Source organism: Dermacentor andersoni, chromosome 3, assembly GCF_023375885.2.
Source record: "Dermacentor andersoni chromosome 3, qqDerAnde1_hic_scaffold, whole genome shotgun sequence".
NCBI classification, from domain to species: domain Eukaryota; kingdom Metazoa; phylum Arthropoda; class Arachnida; order Ixodida; family Ixodidae; genus Dermacentor; species Dermacentor andersoni.
The window spans coordinates 191,735,979-191,746,152 of record NC_092816.1 but is presented as its reverse complement, the minus strand read 5'-3'; positions in this window follow the sequence as shown (position 1 = coordinate 191,746,152).

Here is a 10,174-nt window from a genome sequence, read left to right as displayed (position 1 = left end):
GGCGGATATCCTTCCTGCCAAAGCACACCTTTGCCGATGTGGCGCGTCAGGGGGCAGCGCCACAACGGTCTCCGGCGGCTGTCCGACCCACACCCAGTGAGGCGGCAGTAACGCCATCCGCCCCCCCCGGCGGCTGCAGCTGACGCTGCGACGCCAACACAGCAGACGAGGCCATCGACCCCGAAGGTGGGCGTAGCCGAGGCTGCCCCCACGTCCCCGGCCCCTTCCAGCGCTGGCAACAGCCGGCGCAGCCAAATCCCTCTGGGAGCCCCATCGACCTCCGGGCTGGTGGGCGCAGAGGTCTTGCCCTCCAAGGTGGGACCCTCGCTGGTAACTTCTCGCTCGCAAGAGCACATGTCCGGCGCCTCACTAGAGGCAATGGACACTACACCTACCCTCAAGGCGCACCAAGCGCCTAAGGAGCGGCGAGGCTCCCTCGAGCGCTTCAGGAAAAGCAAAACCCCGGTTACAGGGCCTCGAAAGAGCTCTGTAACCTAATGCATCACTTGTGTTTCTGTTTACACAGCACCGATTTACTTTAAATACGGATTCGCAAATATTTCAATGGAACGTCAGAGGTCTTCTTAGGAACCTTGATGACGTGCAAGAGCTTATCCAAAAACACAATCCAAAAGTGCTGTGTCTACAGGAAACACACTTAAAACCACGACACACAAACTTTCTCCGACAGTATGTCACGTTTCGCAAAGATCGCGATGATGCTGTCGTATCATCAGGCGGTGTTGCCATATTTATTCATAAAAGCATAGCGTGTCAACCTTTACAGCTACGAACGCCCCTTGAAACAGTGGCGGTTCGAGCTGTTCTCCTAAACAAACTCATCACCATTAGCTCTCTTTACATACCCCCACATTAGAAATTGACGAGACATGAATTCCAATTCTTTATAGATCAATTGCCAGAACCTTATGTTGTTCTTGGCGATTGCAATGCGCACAGCTCCCTGTGGTGCGACTCTCGTATAGATGCGCGAGGTCGTCTTGTTGAACAGTTCATTTTTTTCTTCTGGTGCGTGCCTTCTGAATAAGAATAAACCCACTTATTACTGTCTTGCAAACAATACCTTTTCTTCAATTGATCTGAGCATAGTTTCACCGTCCATACTGCCTGAACTCGAATGGGAAATTACGAACAATCCTTACGGAAGCGACCACTTCCCTATATTATTACGAACACTTAAAGAAAACGAATATTCACCACAGGCTCCCAGGTGGAAGGTTGACACAGCAGACTGGGAGAAATTCCGAAACTTAACTAGTATATAATGGGATGACATGTCTTCTTTAGAAATCGATGCTGCTGCGGAGTACTTCACAGCCTTCATAATAGATGCCGCATCTAAATGCATACGTGAAGTAAGTGGCTCGGCATGCAAACGGCCTGTCCCGTGGTGGAACGAGGAATGCAGAATCACACGTAGGAATCAGAACAAGGCGTGGGGGTTGCTACATGCTTCGCCCACTGCAGAAAATCTTGTCAACTTTAAAAAAGTGAAGTCCCAAGGTAGGAGAACCCGCCGACAGGCCAGAAGAGAAAGCTGGCAGAAGTATTTATCGAGTATTAACTCGTTTACAGATGAGGCCAAAGCCTGGAACAGGGTGTATAGAATTAGAGGGCGACAAACATATTCACTCCCTTTAGTAAATACACAGGGCGATACACTGCAAGATCAGGCAGACTCACTTGGGGAGCACTGTGAGAGCGTATCAAGTTCAAATCATTATTCGCAATCCTTCCTGAAATATAAACAAATAGAAGAACGTAAGCCATTAACAAGAAAATGTCGACAGAATGAGCCTTACAACCGTCCTTTTAGTATTGCCGAATTGAGAGCTGCCCTGAGCGCGTGCAAGAGCTCCGCACCAGGATCTGATAGAATCATGTATGAAATGCTCAAAAACTTACACAATGACACGCAAGTTTCAGTACCCACACTTTTCAACAACATCTGGGATGCAGGGTACCTTCCAACCGCACGGAAGGAAGCCATTGGGGTCCTAGTTTTGAAACAAGGCAAAGACCCTTCCTCAGTGGCAAGTTACCGCCCGATAGCCCTCACAAGTTGCATTTGTAAGGTGTTTGGAAAAATGATAACTCGGTGACTCATTCATTTCCTTGAAGAGAGCAAAATGCTTGATCCTTATCATTGCGGCTTCCGAGAAGGGCGCTCCACAACCGATCATCTCGTACGTTTTGAAGGGAATATCCGGGACGCATTTATACATAAACAGTTTTTTCTATCGATATTTCTCGATATGGAAAAGGCGTATGACACAAGGTGGCGTTACGGAATCTTAAGAGACCTGTCAGAAATGGGCATCCACGCTAATATGCTTAACATAATAGAAAGCTATCGGTAAAATTGTACCTTCCAAGTAAAAGTCGGCAATGCACTCTCACGTCCTTTTACGCAAGAAACGGGTGTACCCCAAGGAGGCGTGCTCAGCTGCACGCTCTTTATTGTGAAGATGAACACGCTTCGTGCTTCATTACCACCGGCCATTTTTTACTCTGTCTACGTGGACGACTTTCAAATGGCTTTCAAGTCTTTTAACCTCGCAGTCTGCGAGAGACAGGTACAGCATGGCCTGAACAAAGTGTCAATGTGGGCATACAGGAATGGATTAAAGATCAATCCTAACAAAAGCTCTTGTGTTCTTTTTACAAGAAAGAGAGGACTTATCCCAGATCCTTGCATAGAACTGCGTGTGCAACAGATACCTGTAAACGAAGAACACACATTTCTGGGTGTCATACTTGACTACAGACTCACTTTCGTCCCCCACATTAAACATCTTAAAGAAAAATGTCTAAAAACAATGAACATAATGAAACTTCCATCCCAGACTACATGGGGTAGTGATAGGAAGTGTTTAATGAATCTCTATAAAAGCCTCATTCGATCACGACTAGACTATGGTGCCGCGATTTATCACTCTGCCGCCCCGAGCGCACTAAATATGCCAGACGCAGTCCACCATCTAAGAATCCGACTGGCCACTGGCGCTTTCAGAACGAGTCCCATACAAAGTCTATATGTAGAATCAAATGAGTGGTCACTTCATCTGCAGAGAACATACATCAGCCAAACATATTTTCTAAAAGTCCACTCAAATCCTCAACATCTGTGTTTTAATACCGTTAATGACATGACATATGCTACACTCTTTCGCAATCGTCCCTCCGTAAGACAGCCTTTCTCGCTGCGTGTGAGGGAGCTTAGTGAAGATATGCATGTTCCGCTCCTCGAGCTCCGCCTAATGCATCCAGCCAAGTTGCTACCTCTTTGGGAGTGGCAGCTGATACAATGCGACACATCTTTGACTCAAGTTACAAAGCACGCTTAAGACATTGAAATCCAAATGTATTTCCGGGAACTCCAGCACAAACACTCCTGCATGGAGTTCTACACAGACGCATCGAAGTCACACGACGGGGTGTCCTATGCAGCCGTCGGTCCATGCTTCTCGGAATCCGACGTACTGCATCCGGAAACTAGTATCTTAACGGCTGAGGCCTACGCAATATTGTCGACCGCGAAGCATATAAGGAAATCAAAACTCAAAAAATCAGTTATATATACGGACTCCCTAAGTGTTGTGAAGTCTTTGATATCGTTCTGTAAGCACAAAAATCCTGTTATAATTGAACTCTATTCCGTGTTATGTAAAGCATATGTATCTAACCAGCATGTGAATATATGCTGGGTGCCTGGCCATAGTGGCATCCAGGGTAACGTTCTAGTGGACCAGATGGCCACGTCAATTTCATTGCATGCAGTTAATCCTCCTGCTTCGGTCCCTGTCACAGACCTGAAGCCTGTCTTAAGAAGGAAACTGCGAAACCACTGGCAATGTATATGGGACGCAGAAATAAATAACAAACTGCGCTTGATCAAGCCACCGTTAGGTTCTTGGCCCTCCGTACCAAAATCACGGCGGACAGATGTCCTTTTCTGTCGCCTCAGAATAGGACACACATTTGGCACGCATAACTTTTTACTCACTGAAAATGATCTTCCAACCTGCGGTAGATGCGGGGAGAGGCTGACCGTCCTCCACGTCCTCCTGGAGTGTCGGGCAGCCGAATCTGAGAGAAGGAAACATTTTTCCCTAGCATACCGGCAGCACATCGCCCTACATCCCGGAATGCTACTCGACCGAGAACCTTAGTCCTATGTTTTCTGAAAGATGTTGTCTTGCATGTTGTTAGCCCTACATGTTCGTAGCGGGTCCTCTCTTCAGAGGATGCTGATGTGATGGCTCTTTCGTATAGCACATGCCTCTAGGCCCTTGTGTTTCAAGGGCTCTGGCGAGGCAGCACTGCTCCAAGTAATTTTACTATCTTATATATTTTCTATTTTACATCATCCTCCTACGATGGATTTTAATGTTCATAGTATTCGCCATAATTTTATAGCACGTAGATTTTACGCACTTTACAGCGACTATATTTAGGCCTCTTTACAGCCAAGTCACATCTTCCATAAAACATCTTCAACATTACCACTTGTCATGGCGCTCTTTGGCCAAACCTGGCCCTTGCGCCACAAAACACCACACATCATCATCATCGCTGGATCTGAAACTGAGACGCGTCGCATAACACTCTGGGCGCGATATTTCGCTGTGCATTCTCGCTACAACGGTAGAAAAGGGTTGCAGCGCATTGCTTTGCACACGTAGTCTCCTGAGGATTACGCTGCTCGCAATACACTTTTCGGAAACGGAGACGCGTCGCATACCAATCGGGGCGCGATATATCATTGGGCGCTCTCGCTAAAACGTTAGAAAAAGGTTGCATCGCCTTGATTTGCACAGGTACTCTTCTGAGCATTACGCAGCTCGCGAAACACTTTTCGGAAACCGAGACGCGTCGCATAACTTTCGGTGCGCGATATATCGCTGCGCGCTCTTGCTACAACAGTAGAAAAGGGTTGCATCGCCTTGCTTTGCACAGGTACTCCCCTGAGGATTACGCTGCTCGCAATACTTTTCGAAAACTGAGACGCGTCGCATAACACTCGGGGCGCGATATATCGCTGTGCATTCTCGCTACAACGGTAGAAAAGGGTTGCACCGCATTGCTTTGCACACGTAGTCTCCTGAGGATTACGCTGCTCGCAATACACGTTTCGGAAACTGAGACGCGTCGCATAACAATCGGGGCGCGATATATCATTGCGCGCTCTCGCTACAACGTTAGAAAAAGGTTGCATCGCCTTGATTTGCACAGGTACTCTTCTGAGCATTACGCAGCTCGCGAAACACTTTTCGGAAACTGAGACGCGTCGCATAACTTTCGGTGCGCAATATATCGCTGCGCGCTCTTGCTACAACAATAGAAAAGGGTTGCATCGCCTTGCTTTGCACAGGTACTCCCCTGAGGATTACGCTGCTCGCAATACATTTCGGAAACTGAGACGCGTCGCATAACACTCGGGGCGCGATATATCGCTGCGCGCTCTAGCTACAACAGTAGACAACGGTAGCTACAAAGGGTTGCATCACCTTGCTTTGCGCAGGTACTCTCCTGAGGATTACGCTGCTCGCAAAACACTTTTCGGAAACTGAGACGCGTCGCATAACACTCGGGGCGCGAAATATTGCTGCGCGCTCTTGCTACAACAGTAGAAAAAGGTTGCATCGCCCTGCTTTGCACAAGTAGTGTCCTCGGGCTTACGCTGCTCGCAATGCACTTTTCGGAAACTGAGACACGTCGCATAACACTCGGGGCGCGAAATATTTCTGCGCGCTCTTGCTACAACAGTAGAAAAAGGTTGCATCGCCCTGCTTTGCACAGGTAGTGTCCTCGGGCTTACGCTGCTCGCAATACACTTTTCGAAAACTGAGACGCGTCGCATAACACTCGGGGCGCGAAATATTGCTGCGCGCTCTTGCTACAACAGTAGAAAAAGGTTGCATCGCCCTGCTTTGCACAGGTAGTGTCCTCGGGCTTACGCTGCTCGCAATACACTTTTCGAAAACTGAGACGCGGCGCATAACACTCGGGGCGCGAAATATTGCAGCGCGCTCTTGCTACAACAGTACAAAAAGGTTGCATCGCCCTGCTTTGCACAGGTAGTGTCCTCGGGCTTACGCTGCTCGCAATACACTTTTCGAAAACTCAGACGCGTCGGATAACACTCGGGGCGCGAAATATTGCTGCGCGCTCTTGCTACAAGAGTAAAAAAAGGTTGCATCGCCCTGCTTTGCACAGGTAGTGTCCTCGGGCTTACGCTGCTCGCAATACACTTTTCGAAAACTGAGACGCGTCGCATAACACTCGGGGCGCGAAATATTGCTGCGCGCTCTTGCTACAACAGTAGAAAAAGGTTGCATCGCCCTGCTTTGCACAGGTAGTGTCCTCGGGCTTACGCTGCTCGCAATACACTTTCCGAAAACTGAGACGCGTCGCATAACACTCGGGGCGCGAAATATTGCTGCGCGCTCTTGCTATACAACAATAGAAAAAGGTTGCATCACCCTGCTTTGCACAGGTAGTGTCCTCGGGCTTACGCTTCTCGCAATACACTTTTCGAAAACTGAGACGCGTCGCATAACACTCGGGGCGCGAAATATTGCTGCGCGCTCTTGCTACAACAGTAGAAAAAGGTTGCATCACCCTGCTTTGCACAGGTAGTGTCCTCGGGCTTACGCTGCTCGCAATACACTTTTCGAAAACTGAGACGCGGCGCATAACACTCGGGGCGCAAAATATTGCTGCGCGCTCTTGCTACAACAGTAGAAAAAGGTTGCATCGCCCTGCTTTGCACAGGTAGTGTCCTCGGGCTTACGCTGCTCGCAATACACTTTTCGAAAACTGAGACGCGTCGCATAACACTCGGGGCGCGAAATATTGCTGCGCGCTCTTGCTACAACAATAGAAAAAGGTTGCATCACCCTGCTTTGCACAGGTAGTGTCCTCGAGCTTACGCTGCTCGCAATACACTTTTCGAAAACTGAGGCGCGTCGCATAACACTCGGGGCGCGAAATATCGCTGCGCGCTCTTGCTACAACAGTAGAAAAAGGTTGCATCGCCCTGCTTTGCACAGGTAGTGTCCTCGGGCTTACGCTGCTCGCAACACACTTTTCGAAAACTGAGACACGTCGCATAACACTCGGGGCGCGAAATATTGCTGCGCGCTCTTGCTACAATAGTAGAAAATGGTTGCATCGCCCTGCTTTGCACAGGTAGTGTCCTCGGGCTTACGCTGCTCGCAATACACTTTTCGAAAACTGAGACGCGTCGCATAACACTCGGGGCGCGAAATATTGCTGCGCGCTCTTGCTACAACAGTAGAAAAAGGTTGCATCGCCCTGCTTTGCACAGGTAGTGTCCTCGGGCTTACGCTGCTCGCAATACACTTTTCGAAAACTGAGACACGTCGCATAACACTCGGGGCGCGAAATATTGCTGCGCGCTCTTGCTACAACAGTAGAAAATGGTTGCATCGCCCTGCTTTGCACATGTAGTGTCCTCGAGCTTACGCTGCTCGCAATACACTTTTCGAAAACTGAGACGCGTCGCATAACACTGGGGGCGCGAAATATCGCTGCGCGCTCTTGCTACAACAGTAGAAAAAGGTTGCATCGCCCTGCTTTGCACAGGTAGTGTCCTCGTGCTTACGCTGCTCGCAATACACTTTTCGAAAACTGAGACGCGGCGCATAACACTCGGGGCGCGAAATATTGCTGCGCGCTCTTGCTACAACAGTAGAAAATGGTTGCATCGCCCTGCTTTGCACAGGTAGTGTCCTCGGGCTTACGCTGCTCGCAATACACTTTTCGAAAACTGAGACGCGTCGCATAACACTCGGGGCGCGAAATATCGCTGCGCGCTCTTGCTACAACAGTAGAAAAAGGTTGCATCGCCCTGCTTTGCACAGGTAGTGTCCTCGGGCTTACGCTGCTCGCAATACACTTTTCGAAAACTGAGACGCGTCGCATAACACTCGGGGCGCGAAATATCGCTGCGCGCTCTTGCTACAACAGTAGAAAAAGGTTGCATCGCCCTGCTTTGCACAGGTAGTGTCCTCGGGCTTACGCTGCTCGCAATACACTTTTCGAAAACTGAGACACGTCGCATAACACTCGGGGCGCGAAATATTGCTGCGCGCTCTTGCTACAACAGTAGAAAATGGTTGCATCGCCCTGCTTTGCACAGGTAGTGTCCTCGGGCTTACGCTGCTCGCAATACACTTTTCGAAAACTGAGACGCGTCGCATAACACTCGGGGCGCGAAATATCGCTGCGCGCTCTTGCTACAACAGTAGAAAATGGTTGCATCGCCCTGCTTTGCACATGTAGTGTCCTCGAGCTTACGCTGCTCGCAATACACTTTTCGAAAACTGAGACGCGGCGCATAACACTCGGGGCGCGAAATATTGCTGCGCGCTCTTGCTACAACAGTAGAAAATGGTTGCATCGCCCTGCTTTGCACAGGTAGTGTCCTCGGGCTTACGCTGCTCGCAATACACTTTTCGAAAACTGAGACGCGTCGCATAACACTGGGGGCGCGAAATATCGCTGCGCGCTCTTGCTACAACAGTAGAAAAAGGTTGCATCGCCCTGCTTTGCACAGGTAGTGTCCTCGGGCTTACGCTGCTCGCAATACACTTTTCGAAAACTGAGACGCGTCGCATAACACTCGGGGCGCGAAATATTGCTGCGCGCTCTTGCTACAACAGTAGAAAATGGTTGCATCGCCCTGCTTTGCACAGGTAGTGTCCTCGGGCTTACGCTGCTCGCAATACACTTTTCGAAAACTGAGACGCGTCGGATAACACTCGGGGCGCGAAATATTGCTGCGCGCTCTTGCTACAACAGTAGAAAATGGTTGCATCGCCCTGCTTTGCACAGGTAGTGTCCTCGGGCTTACGCTGCTCGCAATACACTTTTCGAAAACTGAGACGCGTCGCATAACACTCGGGGCGCGAAATATTGCTGCGCGCTCTTGCTACAACAGTAGAAAATGGTTGCATCGCCCTGCTTTGCACAGGTAGTGTCCTCGGGCTTACGCTGCTCGCAATACACTTTTCGAAAACTGAGACGCGGCGCATAACACTCGGGGCGCGAAATATTGCTGCGCGCTCTTGCTACAACAGTAGAAAAAGGTTGCATCGCCCTGCTTTGCACAGGTAGTGTCCTCGGGCTTACGCTGCTCGCAATACACTTTTCGAAAACTGAGACGCGTCGCATAACACTCGGGGCGCGAAATATTGCTGCGCGCTCTTGCTACAACAGTAGAAAATGGTTGCATCGCCCTGCTTTGCACAGGTAGTGTCCTCGGGCTTACGCTGCTCGCAATACACTTTTCGAAAACTGAGACGCGGCGCATAACACTCGGGGCGTGAAATATTGCTGCGCGCTCTTGTTACAACAGTAGAAAAAGGTTGCATCGCCCTGCTTTGCACAGGTAGTGTCCTCGGGCTTACGCTGCTCGCAATGCACTTTTCGAAAACTGAGACGCGGCGCATAACACTCGGGGCGCGAAATATTGCTGCGCGCTCTTGCTACAACAGTAGAAAAAGGTTGCATCGCGCTGCTTTGCACAGGTAGTGTACTCGGGCGTACGCTGCTCGCAATACACTTTTCGAAAACTGAGACGCGGCGCATAACACTCGGGGCGCGAAACATTGCTGCGCGCTCTTGCTACAACAGTAGAAAAAGGTTGCATCGCCCTGCTTTGCACAGGTAGTGTCCTCGGGCTTACGCTGCTCGCAATACACTTTTCGAAAACTGAGACGCGGCGCATAACACTCGGGGCGCGAAATATTGCTGCGCGCTCTTGCTACAACAGTAGAAAAAGGTTGCATCGCCCTGCTTTGCACAGGTAGTGTCCTCGGGCGTACGCTGCTCGCAATACACTTTTCGAAAACTGAGACGCGGCGCATAACACTCGGGGCGCGAAATATTGCTGCGCGCTCTTGCTACAACAGTAGAAAAAGGTTGCATCGCCCTGCTTTGCACAGGTAGTGTCCTCGGGCTTACGCTGCTCGCAATACACTTTTCGAAAATGCAGACGCGTCGGATAACACTCGGGGCGCGAAATATTGCTGCGCGCTCTTGCTACAACAGTAGAAAAAGGTTGCATCGCCCTGCTTTGCACAGGTAGTGTCCTCGGGCTTACGCTGCTCGCAATACACTTTTC